The sequence below is a fragment of the Anguilla anguilla genome, chromosome 1 (genome assembly GCF_013347855.1).
Source record: "Anguilla anguilla isolate fAngAng1 chromosome 1, fAngAng1.pri, whole genome shotgun sequence".
In the NCBI taxonomy this organism is placed as follows: Eukaryota; Metazoa; Chordata; class Actinopteri; order Anguilliformes; family Anguillidae; genus Anguilla; species Anguilla anguilla.
Genome location: NC_049201.1, coordinates 10,147,057 through 10,169,054, shown reverse-complemented (window position 1 = coordinate 10,169,054; position 21,998 = coordinate 10,147,057). Strand labels below are relative to the sequence as shown.

Genomic DNA, 21,998 nt, shown 5'->3' with positions numbered 1-21,998 from the left:
AAAAGGGCTCCGTAGTTTACATTCCTTTAATGATATTGAATTTGACTGACACCCACATAATAAATTACCGCAGGTTCGCGCAAAAATGTGAAGAATTTCACCGCTGCTCCCGTCGGTGTAAAAGTGTTTAGGCGGCCCCCAGACAGAAAAAAAAAAAAAGAGAGAGAACAGAACTGAATTAAATGAAGCCCGTCTCGTTCCCCGCCTTGGGTGAAATCACAGCACATGGCAGGGTTTTAGGAACCTCACTGCGTTCACCGTGCCTCCTTTATTAAATTTAAATATAACAAGTTAAAAACTGGTGTTGAATAATATGAAGTGCCACGGATTTAAAGGATGAAATATGTCCACTGTTGAGGAAGCTTTCATTTCATTCCAGTTCTTCAACCTGTGCATGTACATTTGTCACCTTTCTATAAGTTTACAGTATGTAATGGTGAGTATTATTTTATCTCGGAGCTTACTGAGCTGTGTAAAATCACAGTGCCCCTGTCGGGGTATCTGCTAGTGATTAGGTGCATTTGGAGGGAGATGAGGCAGGTGGTGTTTTGGGCTGGAGGTCTGCTGACAGTTTGCAAAAACTGTAAAAGATATTATCTGGGGGGAATGAAAACAGCACTCAGCATGTCTGTCAGGGAAGATGGACAAGTTAAAACAGATGATGCAAGCCAGGGCCACTTCCCCAAGCCTCCCTGCCGCTCCAGCATTCCGAGCCCCACGCAGCTGCGCCCATCCCGGGATCGCACATCTGGCCGCGCTCACCTGGAGCCCCGCGCCAGGAGCGGGAAGGGGGCCGTGAACCGAGGTGTGTGTGTGTGTGTGTGTGCGTGTGCGTGCGTGTGTTTTTAAATGGCAAATCTGTCAGTTAAGAGAAAACAAAGGGATATTCATCGGGTGTTTAAAAGCGCTCACTGTTTAAACCTGCAGAGCAGTTTAAAAAAAAAATGTAAAAAAATAAAACATCACGGGGAGAAGGGTTCTAAATAGCTCGTTAAAAGCGTGCTCCGACTTGGCTCGTCTTCTGCTGGAAACTCATATGGCGGCTAAGTGAAATGTGTGCTTTTCCAGCGAAGGAGAAACGCTGGGCCCGTGGGTGAGGCCCGGCCTCACTCTGGGTGTTGTGGTGATACCCGCCGCTCCGCGGAGGAAGCGCGGCGAGTGAATTCTGCACTGGAGTGGAGAGGGCCCGGGGTCAAAGGTCAAACTCTGCTCCGACTTCCTGCTCCGATGCGGCTGCCCGGGTGCTCTGGAGCCCCGGCTGATTACTGCTCTGGGACAGAACCGCAGAACTTTTTCATTAGGGAGAGGTCCAAGATCATTCAGGAAGGTTCCGGACCATTAATACATTTGAAACGGCAAATGAAAGGGGGGCTTGAGAGGATTGCAGGGAGCCAGGGGTTATTTTGAAAGGGGAGAAAACCCCCCGAAACGGTCACGGGAGCCCCTGTGAATAAATCCTCCCGACGTCATCTTAAGCTAAAAATCTGCCTAAGAACCGCGGCCAATTTTCCTGCAATTTACTGTAAATTGTTTGTGAAATCTTGCTCCACTACTACCACGGGGAATCTGTGCGCTGAAGGGAGTGATGGGGGATGGGGTTACTGCGTATGATTAAGAGAGGGAGTACGGCAAAAACTTGGCAAAAATGGATCATCTGTGCTCCCCTAGGTGCTCTGATGCAAAGGTGAATCGTCAGGACATTACTTTTCCTCTGTATGCAAGGGGCTGCTCGTTTTTATACTTGATTGTGGCTTAAAATAATTACAGTGAGTCTATCCATACAGTAAGGAGTACAGCGAGATGATTGTGTGGGACAGTGATTCATTGGCTATGTTTAGAAGGCTTAATGATGCCGATCCGTCTTTTTGTTATTGTGGGCACGTACCCTCCAGGATAATATTGCAGAGATACTGAAGGTATGCGCTTCCATCCGAGCAGAGAACTGTGCGTCTCTTATTATGTCTGGAATAAAAAATAAAAAAAAACATTCAGGTCAGTTTTTGAAGCTGTTAATATTTCATCTTGCATAGTCATATAACGAACGGTATTGATTTCTCGTTTTTTTATGAATGTACTCTGGGGTCGGAGCAAAACGTTGAACCGCCTGCTAATCATGAATTACAAGGCGGAACATTTATCAGAAGAATTTAGCGATGAATAAATAAAAAGCAGCTTCTGCTGGAAGTAGATCACTCAATTTCAGGCTTTGGCCTAGTGAGTGTCTTGCATTTGTTTTGCCCTCATTTATTCTTTTGCCAAGCAAGTCTGTCTGGTGGAATATGTTACACTGCTGCTTGTTTTAATTAAGCGTGATTTACTGTGAGTGTTTTTCACTTGTACTTGCTACACATTTCCCTATTCCCATTTTACACCAGTGTAAATGAACTGTTTTTGACATCGGAAACTGTGAGGCTCATGTTATTTCATGCACATCCTTTGGCATGTGATGTATGTGAAATTAATGATTTGGTTTTATGGTTGAAAAGTGTGCCCTAGGAAAAATAAGAAAGCATAATGTATAAATTGAAGGCAATGTACGGTGAAAGAGAAGGAAAAAGCTAGGATATGTACTGTATTAGTGAAGCACATGTAACAGGTATGCAGTTTCTTTTTCCATATGTGATCTAGGGACAAAGTGAACTTTGTTAAAGCTTCATTCTTTGTGGTTTTGCTGCAGCACAATCTTCGGCTGAGTACCTAATCCATGGTACATTTAGTACTTTCTACGTCCGACGGAAGGAATGACTGTTGGGCCTGCTTTCAGTTACCATTTGTCCTTAACATTTACTTACATGTAACCGCAAGTGGTGTGGCTTTTATTCACAAATCAGTTTGGGGAGTTAGTCTTAGTGATTGCTGAACGTGCCAAACTGTGTTTGTGAACAAAACGTGAAATCTTACTTTTTGTTTGTGAAACCTTGCTTTTAATTGTTAAAAAAATGTAAAGATGAATTTTGATTGAATCCTAGCCTCACTGCCAGTAAAACAATTCAGTAATCCATTATCCATGCATGTATTCATAAAGCATAATGCAGTCTGAAACTATCCACTTTACTTATTTTTCCAAATGTAAAAACCTAAATGTTTCAAACAATAAAATCAAAAGCAAACACCCATTACCTCCTTAATAACCCCTGAAATGCATTAGCATCATAACAGAGATATGAGATATGGCAAATATTATTAGAGTCTACGAGATGTCTTATTGAGCAGGAAAAAAATACTGTTGTTCATTTATTATGACAGTGAATATTTTATAAACAGCCTCACTTACTGTGCAATATATCCCAGAATCCTCCCTGGTGCTATAGAAAGCCTGCGGACAATCGGAGGCGTGCTTGAGTTCCAATAAGTAGAAGATTCTGCCTTTTAGTCATTCCTGAAATATTGGCCTTTGTATGACTTTTTTTCGTTGCAGGTGTTGTGATTCATACAATATTAACTCTTAGTATAGTGTTAGTAGTTCTCCACACTGATCACTACCTGTTTTCTTTCCCTACCTCACCATCACCCATCCCTGTAGTGATATCGAATCTCACAGACATTTGTTTCCCTCTGCCCAGTGCACCACACAACCCATCCCTAGTCTTTAGCTAGCAGTATTCACAGGGTTTGATTGTTCATAAACTCGGACATTTTTCTCCTCAACAAAGGCTTTCGCTCGATTTGACTGCCATGCATTGTCCAGGTCTGTGTGTGAGGAGTAGAAATAACTAGCTGGTAGTCATGTGCAGTTGGAAGGTTGTGTTAATTTTGCTATAAGCTGCTACTATAACTAGTGCTCTAGTGTGTACGTCTTACGCTTTGCAATTAGCTGTGTTTCAGACTTGCAGACATTAATCACTAAGTCTCAAAATGGTTTAAAGTTGCAATGTCTGTTCTTTTTTTTTTGTAAATAATGCATTCATATCAAAGATTGCAGGCATCATTTAGATTTTTATTTTTTTTGTATGGAAGATGAATCAGAATTGAGGCAGGAAGCTAAGTTATCAACACTGACAGAGCAGCCCACTTTGAAAAGCATGATTCACCTGCAGTATGTACTTAACTTGAAATAGTATCCCTGTATCCCTAACTTCATAATAAAGTGACTTAATATCCAAGAAAAACACGCACCGCAGGGGTTTGAGTGGCTTAGTCAGTAGAGGTGCTTGCTACACTTGTGGACTGGGTGCTCTAGTCTAAACATTGCAGGTTGGAGCCTGGGCTGCATTGGGGGAGGGCAGGTTTAAGATGTCCAGGATTACTCGGGTTACTGCTGCGTTAGCCCCTCCCATCAGTGTACCAGTGGACGATACGCCTCCGACTGGCTGGACCTCTCCCCTACAGCGCTGTGAGAAGCAGTCGCTGGCTCATGGGTGAGTGAGTGTGTGTGTGTGTGCACGTGTGCACGTGTGTGCGTGTGTGTGTGTGCGTATACAGTCCAGCTGCACTCCACCTTGAGTGGCAAATCAGAGACTTGAGAAGCACAATTCAAAAATGAGGACAAATTGGAGGGGGACATTGTTTAATTAATAGACAGTGTGTAAAAAATGCATTGGCCATGGCCAATGGTTTTGCCATTGAATTCCCTATTGTAAGCAGTGTTCAGAGAGCAGAAAAGTATCCTGTGATTTGGCGGGGAGAATGCCCGTCCATGCCAACACAGCTGTCTGACTGGCAGGCCCCTTAGCTGAGCGTCTCCTCCAAAGTCACAGTCTACCTATCACCCGGCCCTCCAGCACTTTGGGATGCCAAGGTGTAAATTAACCCAGAAATAGGCACGCAGTGGTCTATCAACACAATAAAAAATTCCACAGATCATTCGAAGTGGGCTGTCCAAAACATAATATTTAAAATCAATTTTATTGCTTTCTGCCCCTAATTTGACCTTGTCTGACTGAGAATCTGCATGTGGGAAGAACCTGGACAATATTGCTTTATGCTTTATGGCTTGCATTCCATTTCTTATTATTGAGTCAAGCTATGCTCCAAGGAAGAAAACACATTTTGGAAGAAAACACATTTTGTCCATTAGAAGTCTTCCAGCCAGTATTTTCCATATTCATGATTAAAGGTGTTCACAGGGACAAAAATGATCAATTATCTGCTTGTAACCTTGCGGTGGAGTCTTGGTGGTTTTTTTACCCCAGTGTAATGGACAAAGAAGAAAATAAAAAAAATGAAACAAATCAAATAGCCTCAAGTTTTTGAACAATGTAATTCAGTCTCACTGTTAATAATTCCGGGGGCAGCGAGCGGGTAAAATCTCTTTTTGAGAAAGACGGCGGTGGGGGTTTTTTTATGAGAGGCCGTTTCTCTCTCTCTCTCTCTCTCTCTCTCGCCGGCTTTTTGTTTACACTTTCATTATATCTCAACTACATTATCTGATGCCTCCATCCAGTTTTCAATCTGGCTGCGCGGCTTTAATCTCGCGGCGCTCTCCCGCGCCCGCCCGGCTGCGCGGGGAATCCGAGGGAGAGGTTATATTACTGCACATGAATCAGCGCAGAATGAAATGCACTCCAGACGCGTTCAGATGGTTTTAATTTATGGCGGAGGGCCGCGGATACAAAAATGCATTTAAGGTAATCTGATCACTTGATTCGATGCCGAATTTATGGGCGATCCGGCATAGGGCTGAGTGAGTTGTTCTAATAATAGGGAAAGAAACCTTAGGGTACTCTGAGTTGTTAGACTATATTTACTATTATTATCATTAGTAGTAGTAGTAGCAGTAGTAGTTGCAGTAGCAGTAGCAGTAGTAGTAGTAGTAGCAGTAGTAATACTAGTAGTAGCAGTAGTAGTAGTAGTAGCTGTAGTAGTAGTAGCAGTAGCAGCAGCAGCAGTAACATAAGTAGTAGTAGTAGTAGTAATAGCAATTATAGTAGTAGTGTAGTCTATACTAATAAAAGTAATAATTGAATATTTTTAAAATTTTTAAAAAGTATGCTGTTTTAAAATAGAAAATGGTATAAGGTTTATACATGCAAGCATTGAATGTTTTTTTAATTACATTATTAAACACAAACTTCAAGCCATCTTTCAAAGCTGTGGACATATTTCCTGTGGGTCTGGGCTAATGGAGATTTCATTGAAAGCAATCTCTCTCAAAAACCAACAATATGATTATTGAGATTCCTAAAGCTGACAATTTGCCTTTGTTTCATGGGAATTTGATTTCCCCCTGTCTGTGGTCCGTGTTACACTGATGGCTCAATAGCAAACGCTGTATTATCTGTCTTCGTCTCTCTTCAGAGATGAAATCAATTTACAAGAGGCAGATATTGGTTGTTTGGCCTTATCCATTATCATCAGGGCAGCTGGTTAACACATTAAGAAATCCACAGGCATTTAGAACGGAAACGGAAGAAAGCATCGTGTTTTAATGCTCGCGGCCACAGAAACCCAAGTGCGATCACTCCAAGCCATTACACCATCAGCCTCGACGGCATTCGGGGATTTGAACAAAATATGTGCAGATAATGAATCCGCAAAAGGCAAATTAAGAGAAACCCTGTCTCTTCCCAGGCTTCGATTTTGACATTTTTCAAGTTTGTTCCCAGGCGCCAGTGGTGTTCAGCCTTTAGCAAGGGCAGAAGTGTGCTATGTTCGGGCCCAGCTGGCGGAAACACACAGATGCTAAACTGCTGTCTCATTTTTTTTTTTTTTTTCATCTGGCGTCCTGTAAATCAGTGTTCAGTGGAGATTGAATAAACTCCACCCTCCCAGTGAGGAGGCGGGCATTTCCTTCCTGTGTCCTTCCTCTGACTGAGGCACTTAGTCCCCGGAAGATGTTCAGGTTCCTGGGCATTATTTCCTTCATGGCACATGATTAGGCTACATGCTGCCCAGGGACCTACAGATGCCATGTTCAGGGCTGGTTTACCCTGCAGATATTGTTCCTGTCCTTAGGCCTGCATACTAGCTGTATTAATTTTCGATTATTTTCAGTTAAACATGCTATCGTGCTCTGTGGCATGCAGAGACAGAGATAGTGTGTATTCAGAGGATAGTGATTGGTGGGGATTAAAAAATGGACCAATCAGTCATCTTCTGGAGTGTCCAGTGTTAATTCAACTGTATCAGAGAATCTGCATGTGGTGAGTCCAATTGGGAGTCCAACTATGGAAGAGTTGATTTAACTCTGAGCATTTTACGGTGTACCTCTGAAAGTGTATGGTAGCGTTTGTAATCTCAGTCAAAATTCAATTGTTATGCGTTTATGGAAGAGATTCGAATGCTTCTTTTACTCGAATTCTATTTTGTGTGGATGACATTTAATCAGGCCTTAGATATATTTCCATGGCAGTGCCAGCTCACCTCTGTCTTCCTAGAGAACATGGAGGCCTTGATGTTGACAGTGACATGTCATGCTGATCCGCACGGAAGGAAAATGCTGGCTGGGGGAAAAATGGCTTTACCTCCTGAAGTTTGGCCTATAAATCTGCTTTATGCTCCCGGACATCCATGAAACTGTCTAACTTTACAAGTAAATTTGGTTCTGGAATCAAGCAGCGCAGAGACCTATAAGTAAATCACGACCGAAAAAAAAATAAAAAATGTGCGCGCCGAGGGCCCAGTAATGCCGGACACGTCCACACGCCTCTGTTACAGAAGGGAAAAGTGCGAGATCTGACCCTGAGAAGCAGGTCAACGGTCCTGCCGCGGCTCAGCAGACGCCGCCTTGCTTCCCCGTCTCCGGCTGTCCTCTCCAGACGGGGCTTTCAAGGCCCCGCAGGCCCGCGGACGCCCCGGGACCGTCCCGCTGGAAGAAAGGTGGCGCGGCGCGTTCGGGCCGTCAGCTTGTGAGCAGCTGCGTGGGGCGCGCCGGGACGGGGCCCGCGAAACAAGCGCGACGCTCGCCCCACCCCCCCCCCCGCCCCGCTGCACGCCCCCGTCCGCCACAGGGTCCCACTTAGCTCCGCCGCAGCCAAATCCTGCCCGTTTGATCCGGGATGTGCTGGGGACCCTAACGGGGGGAACGGGGGGGAACGGGGGGGAACGGGGGGGACCGGAGGAGAGGCCAGAGACACTCTGCAGTAAATCCGCTCCTTCTGATGTCATTCCAGCCGCATCTGTAAGCAATTGTCACAATTACCGCTCGGCGCTGGGGATTGCCTTCCAGCTAGCCTCCCAGTCCCTGAACAGAAAAAAACCCAGCTTCAACACAACCCCCGGGAAGTATCTCTGGCCAGATCAGTTGTGACCAACCGCCATATTACGTAATTCATTGTGTGAACTTGTGCGTCGAGACCCTTCGTATGTATCCATTTTATTCTTCAGCGTCGTATTGTCTCACCTTTATCCAGGGTGCAGTAGTCTTTCTACATTCATTCTCGTGCAGTGAAGTACCAGGCTCACTACTGAATATTTTTAAGGCTCGTGTTGGTGAGAATATTCAGTACCTTGGTTCCTCGAGTGCACTCAAGTGTGTAATTTTGAAAATTCAATAAAAAAAATTCCCCCTTATTGTGCTTTTTTACATTATTTGTGAGTGCTTGCAGGGCTTAGATCATTGGACAGGTTTCGTAAAGCAACTGCAAGAATAAACTTTTGGGATCTGGGGAAATTAGGCTGAGCCCAGACTCATGGAGCAGTTCATTGGATGGCAGTTGTTTGCACAATGACATACAGTAGCGTTCCTGCTCGCTGCGAGTATCACAGTCTTCAATGAGATACAATTTCAAACTGCGTAGCACTGCACTTTGTACTCAGAAAATACCCTGTAACATTTCAGATTTGGCAAAGTGAAGCGTCGTTTGAAGGTTCACAGAGCAGATGCTATGAAGCCAACGTCTTTGATTGTATCTCATCAAAAACTACTCTGTGAGCCTTCCACGTAGTGGAGGGCATAAATCAAACTTTTGAAGCTTGTTCTTTCAGACTTTTCATTAGGTAGCGGCTAGCCTGGATTCAGGATTTTGATTGGCTGTTAAATCCATGGAAACGGCTGCCAGCTTGAACTAGGGGAGCCAAATTAATTTCAACTGACATCAGAGGAAGACAAACAGGAACACTTTTTAACTTGACCATGAAGAAGGGTGCTTTGTTCAAGAATAAGCTCAAAAAATTATTTGGGAGATATTTATTGCTTAGCAGCGATCACTTTCATTGAAATGCTGTCAATGAAAACTGAATCTGTCAAAAACATTTCTTCATTAACGTAACATTGCTTTATTGCTCGTGCAATGCATCGAAAATAAGTTAAATAAGCCAAATGGCATAGAATTTCAATGCAAAATAGCCACGATAACCTTTTTGGCCACAATGGTCCTGAGCATTTCTGTGTAATTATTCCATTCTTGATTGGGCCCATAGAAAGAAAAAAAAATATGCTGTTGTTTTGATCTTCGGTGCTACTCTGGAATTTTCACCGAAAAAGTGCAGAATAAGGGTTGCTAAGGAACGGCGTTTGCGATGCGTTTAGAGCCGCGCCAGAAAGGCGAGCGCCGGGGTTGCCCCGACGACCCCGCGCTCGGCTCCCGCGCACGCACCCGAGATGCGCCGGCCTGGTAATGAGCCTTTCCACCCTTTTTATTATTTATCCCTGCCGGGGCCCTGCAGCCATTCTTTAAGCCCGCCGCCGCCGCCGCGGTCGAGCGAGCCGCAGACTCCGCCGGTCCGGCAGAGAGAGAGAGGCAGTTCAAACGCACCCGGCCCGTGAATTATTGAGGGAAAACTGCTGGGAGCACTCTGTAAATTACCTCAGTTACATATGCACACGCTCCCCTCGCGCAGAGCAGGATCCTCCGTGCCAGCGCCGGGACAATGATGGTATCAATCACGGGGCTCTAAAATCAGTCTGTCAGTAATAACTACTGTGTACGTCTGGGCGGGAGACTGATGGGGCTGCCGCGCTTAACCAAGCACTAATCAACGGCACTACCCATCACCGGCTGATCCGGGGCACACATCCACTTTCCTATTTCGGAAAATTGTGGTATCGGAGCGGGCGTCGGGTGATTACATTTTTATTTATGCTCTTTTGATTTAGAAACTGCCGGAAACTGCGGGCAGCGCCTCAGCCGCCTCGCTCCCACAGTCTGCATTAGAGCGGGCCCTTCCGATAAACCCTCTTCTGGGCCTTGACTTTATGAGGCACGGCCGCTTTGTGTCTCTTTGAGGACCCCTTTAGGCCTCGAACACCGCGAGTCAGCCTTCCTTACCGAACGACGCCGGCTTCGTTCACCGTTGATTTAAATAGCCGCTTTCTGAATCGAGAGGGTATGACGTAAGTTTTATGTTATTGTTGCCATCAGCGCTTGTGTTTGTAGGTTAGTGTGGGTTAGTGCGGCGTGCTTCCTTAGACTGGAGATGAAAGCACCCCTGCTCTTTCCCACTGTAGTCAGGCTTGTGCTCCACTTCCCGTTCTTCATTCTTCACCTTTACCTGAGAGCGGAGCGCTGCCCGTCTCACCTCTGCGGCCGGGGGAAGGTGAGGCTCCGGTGTCCCCGGCCGGCGGGTTATCGATCTGTTTGCCGCGCCCGCGCGCCGTGCCGCGTTCCCGCAGTGCCGCTGGATTCTGCCCTGAAGCGGTCTGAGAGGGCCTCTCTCTTCTCTCCCTCCAGCCGGGGCTGAGATAATGACTGACCACTCGCGCAGCTTTGGAGCAGCAGGCGGCTCGTCCTCAACGTGGGGCCGCGTCTGAGAACGCCAGGTCTAAGGCCGACGGCAGCCTGGGCTTTCCAGCACAGGGGCCACATTTAGGAGGGCCCCCTTCTCACCAGGCCAGCGTGACTCAGACCGCTGTTTACTGTCTGAGCTTCTCTGCGCACTGCACCGCGTGTTCTCCTCACACTTTCATACCTTTCTGATCTGACTTGCTGGTCACTGTAGTTGACGTGCGGAAACACTGGTTACAAAGTGATGGTCTTCCTGAAGAATACGTTAGTTTTTTTAGCTGAGACAGAAACCCGAATGCTTCTTATTCCTACGATTTATAGCATAGCAAGAATTATCTGCCAGACCCACAGTTATGGAAATCATATATTTTGTGATGTATATTCCAACATATTTTATTTATTTATTTATTGAAATAAACTAGTTAATAAAGCCATGAATACAATCTTTTGACCAGGTACAGTACATAACACAAATTCTGTGGATAACCTTTTATGATGCCCTGGAGGATTAGATAACATTCCGTTATCTTTTATGGTCCAAGACAAAAATGTTTCCTTGAAAGAGATTATTAATAATTATACATGGAATAACATTACATGGAAATTTCATTTCAGCACAACCGTTAGACCCGTCCAGTCTCTTTACCACTGACGTTCTGAACTGGCGAGCGTAAATTGGGCCGTGCATGAGCGATGTCACGCAGGCTGCGTCCCGTGTTTACTGCGGACCGCATGCCTGGCCGGCGTCTCCGAGCGCTCAGTGTGAGGTGAAATATGGCGCGTGAGCGCTAACCTCCGGGGCCTCCTGCTTGCTTTATTTTCCCGTTGGAGAAAAACTCACCAATGTAGAACTTTCCAGAATAGTGTGTCCGAGAGGAGCATCGGTGGTAATTAACACAGTTTTTCAAGGAGAGACAGAGAGGGGGAAAAGCGTTCCTGTATGTATGGCAGTTAGCCTGGGTGTCAAGGGAAGTGAATTTGAATAGAGCCTCATCGTACCAGATCACCCAAATAAATGCAAGGACCCCTGAGCCCTCAGTCCCTGTTCTCTACCCCCCCCCCCCCTCTTTTTTTTCCTTTGTGAATAAAGACAGCGCAGTAAGCAGGACTCAAGACACAACCCCGCTCTTCAGCTTTTAGGGGAACCGGGGAGCAAAAGGAAATGATAGAACGCCACATACAACAAAAAAAAGAAAGAGGGGGGCTTATTATCAGCCAACCCCCCCTGCGGGCCGAGATATTAAAAACCAGCGCCTGCGCCTCGTTATTGTCCAGGTGTGTGAGCGGAGTGCGCGGTAATTACCATGGCGGACGGGCAGCGCCGCGCGGGCGAGCTCCTCGTGTTGGCGGCTGCGTTCGGCGCTACGGCGCTACGGCACGGTCGGGGCGTCGTGTCTGAAATGCGTACGCATGATCATGCCGATAAGAGCGGTGACAGAGAAACGCCCATCAGCTCCACTGGGGATCAAAACGGGATGGGGATAAAAGATGCCACCCCCCCAAACCCCTCGCCCTGTTTTTGTTCATGCTCTCATCACATCAGACAGCCCAGAGAAGTTCCTCTGTTCTACCAGTTTCACGCACTCAGCCGAATCCCTAACCCCCCTCCACCCCACCCCCTCCTTGATCCAACAAGGAGGCTCATCAAAGATTACCAGAGATGGGCAGATTTTTTTCTAACGTATATAATCCTGTTGTTAGTCCTTGTTTAAAAAGCGCAGCGCGATTCGGTTTGTCTGAATACATGCAAGGGCAGGGAAAGATAATAGTTGAGATTTTTTTCCCCTCTCTCGCTCTGTTATGATGTCACTTTTTAGTAACAGGGGTCAGTGTAATTGGCTTCTGCTCTGACTCCTGTAGCACATATCATCTCTAACGGCCTGGTCTTATTCTGAAACATCTCTGATTTGATATGATAAACCTCCGGAATGAACCCAACTCCCACAAGTCTGCCGTTGAGCATTTCTTCACCCATCATTCTTGGCTTACTGGAGGGAAATGGTGTCTTGTTGTGTTTGAGGGTATTTAAAATGGATCATAACAAGGATATCCAGTGATTCAGAATGTAACTGGGCATAAGCATAAATGTCAACTTTTTTGTTTTACAGAGATGCCTTAAAGCTCTAAAAATATCATTAAACTGTCCAAGTGAAACTATGTATTTTTAAATTAAATACCATGATTTAAATAGAATAAAGCACAAAAAGAAAAAAAACTTTATTGATTCCTCTGGTGAAAATTCAGCTGCATCCACCAGTAGGGGAAATAAGAATAAATAAAGAGATAAACTCATTAATTAATACAACTGATATTGTATTAGTAAATGTAACTCAATTACATGTGTTCAACAAATCAGAAAATAGATCTTTAAAAAATATCTAAAAATAATGATAGAAGTTATTCTGTTGATACCAGAGCCGCCCCCTGGTTGTCTGTCCTGGTTGGGATAATGAAAGGTACGGCTCTGCACCTCCGCTGGCTTCTGAGGCTGAACTTAGCGGGACCTGCGGACCTTGAAATGCAGATCAGAACGTGTGTGGAGCGATGACAGCTGTCACAGCAGCGAGGTAACGTGGGGGGGGGGGGGGGTTGGGGGGAGTTAGGGGGGGAGAAAAGGGAAGAGGCGGCAGAACCGGGGTCGGGCTGCAAAGAACCGGCCTGTTCAGCATAAAAATATACGGATGCAGGATAAAAACAGGCTTTCCAGTGACCCCCATGGAAGACCCTCGTGTGCTGGAGGGGACGCTCCTGCTTTGTGTAGATGCTAGCGCTGCGGTGGGCAACGTGGGCCGTATCTGTTTCTGGCTTTCATGCCAACTTCTGGCCTTAATTACTTAATTAGCACTAGCGTTTATGCTATCTGACACGTTACTGTAGCTACATTTCTTGATAAGCGCGTGATTACAGCCTTAGAGTGTTCGTGTGCCTCTGTATGAAACCGTTTTACTGTGATCTAATCTACTAGTGAGCCAGTGTTATTGTATACAGCCAATTAGCTCATTTAGCCGGGGTAATTGGTGGAAACAGAAACCTACGTACACACCGGGCCTCCAGGACCGGGACAAGCCACCCCTGTGCTCATACGATGCTGGGCTCGGGACGATGCCCGCTTTTTGGTCACGGTGGAGCCCGATGCCTTTGAGGTCTCATGCCTGCCCTGTGGACAGAGGGTGAGCCTGAGGTACCGTATACCACATGCACTCTGTCATTCACAGATACACACGTCTGATTCAGTGGCTGGTCACGTATGGTACAGAAGCGGTGGATATTGATAAATCTGGTGTGATACGTGCTCACGGCAGTGTGGTGCTTCTTGCCTTTGGTGTACTCTGTATTATTTGCGAAGGCTTTTTGTTTTTGGGGTTGCCCTGTTATATTTGCCCGAGGAGTCAAGGACAGCACGCAGCTGATCCCCCTTCTCCTCCCCCATGTACCCCAAAGTGTGACTCATCTAACCACATCAGCAGTGGTGCGGTCGATTTATCTCAGGGCAATGTTACGCTCTCATTGCTTTTAAACAACTGTTTTAAACTTTTAAAAGGCACTTTGGTCCAGTACTAACGATGTAGTGGAAAACCAATTAAGTTTAACCCTCAGAAATGAACCATGATATTCAAAACCTTTTGATCATAATATTCAAAAAGATAAAGCAGTCTAACAAATCATTAAAAAAGATGAATGTTTAAAACGTTTGATTTAAATATAATAACTTTGTTCAGTTAATGACATTTCCTGTAAAGGTGTGTTTTTTTCCATTTGAAAATCTGAGAGATACCACAGGAAAGCGAGTGTAGAAATGAGCGAGTGATCACATGTCCGTTTGGGGCCGGTCCTGGCCCACCCCGGTGTCGGGTTACCGGCGGCCCTGGGTCCGAGCTCCCGGCGGTGTTAGCGCCGTAGCGCCCCTCCGCTAATGAATGTGCCGGAGAGCACAGGGTCTCCGGCTGGGCCAGGCCAGGGATCAGAGGCTGGGGGGGGGACCCCTGACTCACCCATGTGACCGAAACACGATACCCTCTCGCCCCCTCCTCGCTCCTTCCCTCCAACTTCAAGGGGACCGGGGCCGCCCCCAAGGCCGAGGTGGGGGGGTTGGACCCAGCCAGCCTAATTGCTGGGCGTCGCCCAGCCGGGTCTGTCTGTGTTCCGCGGGGTCAGGGTAAAGGGTTGCCTTGTGAGCAAAGGGGGTTGGGGTGGCGGGGTGAGGGGGTAGGGGGGGGTGTAGGGCAGGAAGCGGACAGGAGGGGACCAGAACAGGGGGAGGTGAGGGGTGGGGGGGAGGGGTAAGGGGGGACAAATCTCCCCTTGAAAACACAAAACCAAGAGCGAGGGTTCTTGGGTTTCATTTTAATAGCGCAGTCGGATTTTTCCCCCGTGCGCTAAGCGTGGTCCAGACCATTAAGGAGCCCTCTGCAGAACGTGTAAACCCCTGCTATTAAAACCACTATTTGCACTGTCAGCTCCTATGAGCCAAATCTACTGCAGCCCCCCGACCCAGCTCCTGTCTTTTCCTTAGGAGCAACTTCCAGGCCACAATAACCATCATCAGTTAAAGGAGGCGGATCCATTACACTTCCTGTGTTCCTGCAGCCCTGCATTAAGCTAATATTATCTATTCCCAGAGTGCAGCAGCCCTTACAGACCCCATCAATTATTAAAGCCTGGCTCACAGCTAATGTTTTGTTTGAATTATTTAAATGTATCTTCATTTATCAATAAACATAAATGTTAAACAAAGCATACTGATGAAGGGCATAAATTATATTGTAAAATTTTATGAGATTATTTAGGATGCATGCTTTGATTTATGGACATAATACATTCTTGCAGTCTTTAAGACAAGGGGAGGGGGGAGGGGTGGGAATGCAATGTTTCTTTTATTTATCACAATGAGGCAAAGACTTAAATCTTTCTGTTCTGCGGAAACCGCAAGGTCAGTCCCTGCACACAGTACATGCACATCGGACCACTGCCGTCACCTGTTAGCTAAAACAACATTATTATGGCGAAACCTGAGATTTTATTTAAGTGCATTGATTATTTCTGCAGGTAGTGTAGAGTACTTAATACTGTATAGTACTAGTGGCAGCTATTTTCCAGAATCGCTCTCTCTAGAATTTTCAAAAAGCATGATATTGTTACTACTGTACTAATAACTAAATTGTTAATATTCCCGAAGCCGTGAAGAGAGGTCGGTATATCACAAGTGAAGGGGAAGTGATCCAAGACGTCCAAACGGAGGAGAGGTGCGATGAACAGAACCCGTGCTGCTTCTGCGCTGAAAGAGCGCCATATCCCAGCAGGCCCTGTGACAGATGGGGGAAAACACGCCAACATCAGTCCCTCCCAAAGCAAACACCTTTGGACGTTACGAATGATCTACGGCAATGAAAACAGCCCCAGAAGTCCTGCAGGTCCTAATAAAACGCAGCCGAGCCGCGGTCCGCTCGCGCTCTCCTCCCGGTCCATTTAGCCCGCGGACTCCCGCCGCCCCCGCCAAGCTCGCCAGGAGTGTGGGCGTCCGCGGAGCGGGGCCGGGGCTACCTGACGGAGCGCAGGAAACGGGAGAGGGCCAGCGTGGGAGAGAGAGGGGTCTGCTGGAGGGCCTTCTCTCCCCCAGTCACCTGTTTCTGTGCAGGGCCTGATGGGAGGGAAGCGACAGCGCTCACAGTGCTCTCTCACACACACACCATCTTCTCTCACACACACCATCCTGTCTCACACACACCATCCACTCTCACACACACCATCCTCTCTCACACACACACCATCCCCTTCAGCCTGTCAGTATCACGCACTGTGCCCAGCCCCACACTGGGGCTGTCCCATTCCTCAAATCTTTTTCCACTGAAATCTGCTTTTACTTCATTTCAAGCTCTTCGTCTCACAGAATCACAACCGCAGTACTGACAATTTTCCTCATAGTGCTATTTTTAATAATTCTTCCCAGTGCCAGGTGTAATCACTGATATATACAGTATATACATATATGTTTTATAAGTAGGGATGTGTTTATATATGCAGTTTTATATATTATTATATATTCAGTTCTATTAAGTGCTCAGTATGAGTATTTCATGGAGTTAGTGTACTCAGTGTTATGGCCGTTTGAGTATTGGCACCTCTGCTTGGCCAGCGTTCAGACCCGTCCGCTACGGGCACAGCCGGACACGATTCTCCGTTCCCACTGTCACAACAACAGCGCCCGCGCCCGCGTTCTGTTTCGGGGCGGGTGCGTAAGGCGATACGGGACAGTGTGCGCCCGGAGCGCGTCTTCCCCCCGAGCGCCCCGGTCTCCACGGCGGTGTTTGGTAAACAAGGCGGGGCCCCTGTCAGCCCCGTCTCCGGCGGGCCGCGTGACGGCGCGCTGACTGAGCGATTCCTGCTTCGCGCCGCGCGGCTTTCACAGCTAATTACCCCGCTGATGGCCGCGCGTCTGAAGGAAGGAGGGGAGGTGTCTGTCGGGCCGACGCAAAAAATAAAAAATAAAAAACGCCAGACGCCTTCTTTCATTTTCCACCGTCGCCAGCGAGTCAGGACACTCAAGTTTGGAGTTTGGAGCGATGCAGAGCAGGTAGCTGCTCTAGTAACTGTCTGAGCAAGATCTGCATCCCCCCACTTCAGTTATGTCAAAGACAAGCAAGAGGCAGGTACATCAAACAAAAAAAACACAGCCTTTTCCTGCATTGCTGTGAACCAGAGCCAGACCATCAGCAATACAGATTGGGTTACAGAGAAGCAGGGTCGTGTTCGGAAAGAGCGAAAGCTCACAGGATAGATGTCTCACGGTCTGTGGCATTAAGCTTTTCACAGAGCCCAGGAATGTGAGGTGGGACGGAGGCCAGTCAATGCAGCACAGGCGTTTTTTGTGTGAATTTGCACAGGACAGTGGAGAAACGGTGTGAGAGGCTTTTATCACTCTGCATTTCTCCTCTCTCTCTCTCTCTCTCTCTCTCTCTTTCTTTCTCCCTCTCTCACTCACTCACTCTCTCTTTTTGGTCCCATTCATGTTTCATTACCCAGAAACAAATCACCTTGTTAAAACAATAATTATTGAACACCGTCAGTCGCTCGCCCGGGTTACCTTCAGTTGCCACGGGAGATACATTTCTTATCAAATGACTAAATGTCATTGGCTGCATTAGCGGTGGAAATCCCAGGAAGTTGTTAAGCGGCATTTAAATATGAGCTGATTATTACGCCGTAAATTTCCCCGACATCGGGCGCTCCTGCTCTGGGAGCTCGGGGACTGTGTGGGGGATTGATGCGGCTGTTTGGCGATACACCAGACCGGGAGGACCAGCACACGGTTGGGGGGGGGGGGGGGGGGGGGGGGGGGGGGGGGGGAAACACACCGCTGAAAGCCATCGATGATTCCGAGGCTCCAAGGCTGGCTGTTGAAATTCAGTCCGCGGCGTTCCGGAAGCTGTGATTTTGCCCGTTGCTAAGCACAGCAGCCCAGACCTCGTGCCAGCTTCACTCTGCCACCCGTCACAGGCGCGCCAACCGCTCTGGCTGGCGCGATAGTGTCGCAGGAAATCACCGTCGTCGTTTTCAGACTCGCTCAGACGCGCGTTTTCATACATCCGACAATTCCAGTTTTGTGTGTGCATGTGCGTACGTGTGTGTGTGTGTGTGTGTTCTTATGTGAATATTCTTTAGTTGAACTTCATGCTGTTGATAATTGCGCAGAAATAAAAACAACCAATGCAACAAAAAGTGTTTTAAATCGTTTAAAATGCTTTAAATGTTCAATTGCTTATGAACATAATTTAATATAATTTGTGCATTGCAATGTCTGCATGTATATGAAAAATTCTTATGCAAATTATCTATGTATAAATATATTTAAACATACTGTAAAAGGTGTTGTAAATAATATAATGTAAGTTTTTCCCATCACTAATAAGTAATAAAATTAAAATGTATTATGCATATAATATGTATTATGCATATAATGTGTTGTAATGTATTTTTCATATTTCAGCATTTTCACTGGTGTGATTGGTCTTATATCATTGAATTCCCTTCCATTTTTATGGTCCAGGCAACAGATCCACTGGAAACATTTACGAACAACCATACTCTTCTATTTTTTAGGTTGTACATTGTTTCCTCTTCTTTGCATCTCATATGCATTTCAAAGTTTTTCAACTGTCTTTCTTGCCAACAGATGAAGGTCACTTCATGTGCATGCTGGTAGCTGTAGTTGTTTAGTTACATGCTATGTATCTGACAGCCATGTTGTGATGCTGTCTATGGTGTGCAAAGAAACATATATTAATGTGGTCTTTATCAAGCACAATTGAGTGCATGCAATTTAAACACATTTTTATTTAGTTAAAAAGTAATTTTTTCCATTGGCAATAATCCATCAGGTGAGGCTATTTATTGAGCAGGATTAAAAACAAATGCATATTTCGTGCATGCACAGTATTTCAGTGAATGCATATATTTCTTGAGCAGTATTAAGAATTTGCCGTGTTTCATCCAGTACTGTAATTTACTTATACAGATTAATGTTGTCTCTTGTGTAGTTTTTTTCAGCTGTTGAGCCACACCAACCTACATTTTATTACATGGGGTGAATTGATTTTATTTTGATTAATCTACTGACTTATCAGTTTTTTTTTAAAGTCTGCGTCATTATTTTATATTATTTGCGCTTTTGACACTTGCCTCAGTGTCCTGGACCCTAATTGCAGTAATTCAAAGGTTATCGTTTTGAATGAAATTAAATAGCACATTCTGTATTTCTTTTAAATGTATTTAAATTAGCTGGTAACAGGTTTCATTATATAAATATACCCGGTTGATTTATAAATAGCCACAGCCCTGTTCAAACTCAGCAAAAGATTTGAAACAGTTGGAGAAGGACGCTGTGTGATCTGATGGATCTAATTTCGGCACACCGTCTCGGTTGTAATTTCTCAGTATTAGATCTGCGCTGATCCCTTGGTAGTTCATAATTAGCTGTAAGCAGCACAGCAAGACAAAAGTCCACAGGGAAAACCAGGAAAAACATTGCCTAAAATGGACTATTAGTGCTCCTTAAACTTTTTTTTCTTTTCTAAATACTGCTATTATCTAATCCATGGAAGTAAAGCTCATTAAAAGGTCATGACCAGGATTGTAATTCACAGCTTGCTGTGAGACTAGAAGTATATTTATAAGCATATATTCCTGCTGCAAATACATCGTGCCATCATGATGATTATAAGAAGAAATGCTTCACATTCCTCATGTTTGCTTTCTGGGCCCCTGCTCATTTTTTATCCTTTTTCGCCCTCATTGTTTTCTTCTGAAACTTCCACCCATATTTGACGTCTGAAAACGAATAATACGATTATTTAAACTATGAATCAAGCAGAGGATGAACAGCACATTACACACTGTTATCAGAAACAGGGCCCTTAAGAATATACCAACCAAATGCACTGGAAAACAAACAAACAAACAAACAGTGTAATGCCAGAAAAGAAGGATCTGTCTTGTTAATCCTCCGTCTGATGGGAAGCACATCTAAGGAAACGTGTGGGGCTGGGTTGCAGGAGATATTTCACCAAGATGACCAGAGAAAGAGACTCAGTGTGAACATGCACATCATCAGGCATCACAGGAACTGCAAGAGGAAGAGAGGGATTACAGAGATAATGCTTTCATTATACAGTGATCAATGGTGTCTTTGTCTTTTTAATTTTATACTTTTTTTTTTTTCGTTTTGCAGAGATACACGTTTACAAGTGGGGATATATAAAAAGCTAAAAAGGTAGTTTTATTGGATGTTTGGCACAAAGCCTGTATACAGTATACAGGACTTGTACAGTCTTAAAGACAGAAGTAAGAACCAAATTATCCTGTTACTTTTTCTGAGAAGGTAATATTTTTTAGATAATGTAACATCTTCAGCCTCTGCCAAAGCTGTTTTTCTTGCAATGCTTGAAAAGCTGCAGTGAATGCTATTGTGCCGGTTGCCATTGTTACATTGAAATCAAACTGCTGTCTTATGCTTCTGGAATTTTCTTTTTATCAGCTTTACTGAGGCTGGGATTATTACGGTGCTATGAAAATAGGCAATTTTGCCCCCAACCTTTTGTGGTTAAAATCGTTTTCAAGGCTGTTTTTTTTTCCCTTGATTGTTATGAAACCCCGGGTCCTTTTAAATTGTGCATATTGACTTTGACCTAATCAACATGGTTCAAAAAAGAGTATGCAACCACTGGAGCCCCTTGTGTTAGCTCAGCCCGAAGCTTTGGTATGAACAAGGTCACGAGTGTAAACCTCTGGCATTAGAGGACAGGATGTGCAACAAATCTCTCTCGGTTTAGGAGCCCAGTCTTACTGGCTGGGCTTGGGTGTAAAAGTGCAGTGTTTACAGGGGATTTGCTACAGATCTGATGTTTATATCTCTGTACGCTGTTAGCTGTCTGTGACCTCCAGGTCTGAAACAGCATTGCCATGTGAGCCGGTGGGCGGGGCTTCGGGAGAGATAGTGGCTGCTGTGCTGGGCTTTGAGGTTGCGGGTTCAATCCCACCTGGGACACTGCTCTGATAATGTTACCTCTAGTAAAAATCCAGATGTTTGGATGGATGAGAGAATGTGGGAAATGCCCAGTTGCACGGTTACCTGGCCAGTGTGGAATTTACATGGCAAATGCCTTCATTCTGGGTGACGTGTGGTCTCAGGCATATATTTTAATTCACAGCACATTTGGGCATTTTTTCTCAAGCTCAGATTTGAACCGGCAACCCTTTTTTCTCACTGAGTTGAGTGAGTGTGGCACCCTTCTGATTACTGCTGATGTCGAAATTAAAAAGCATTACAAAACTGTACTAATTAATCTTTTTTTTTACATCATTATGTGAAGAGAAGATTGACTCAACAGTGCCAAAATTAAGATGACGGTTTATATATATCTATTCATTTACCAGGACCCAAACATGGACTATAACACTCAATACTGTACACAATTAAGGGCTATTATTTTAATAAATGTCTGCCAAATGTATCTGATCATCACAAAGATAAATGAAGATAAAGATAAAGTGTATGTGGAGTAAACTGAGAAGGCCTGGACAGAAAAGCCTTATATGAACAGAAATTCAGTTATTTCTCTCGCAAGTCATTCAGGTGCTAGGATAGTATGTGATTTTTCTATTTGATAAGGACACAAATTCTAATATATCTTTATTTTGTATTGTGACATGATATATCACTGAAATACAAGTAAGAATATTTTAATGAAGTGCATCTTGAAAATAGGTAGATAACTGAAGAGTTCAGAGCATTTTTATGTAAGCACATACTGAAGATAAAGTTAGCTGTAAAATCGGTAGCTGTGTGATGTGTGGATCATAAAAACCTTGAGAGGCCTTCCAGTTATTTATTAAAGTTTC

At 45.2% G+C, this 21,998-nt stretch overlaps 1 long non-coding RNA gene across 2 annotated transcripts in view; it reads left to right on the top strand.

Annotated features, from left to right (window-relative positions):
- Positions 1-21,998, top strand: part of LOC118222745 — a 95,750-nt gene that overhangs the window by 48,095 nt on the left and 25,657 nt on the right. The gene's annotated exons all lie outside the window — the stretch shown is intronic.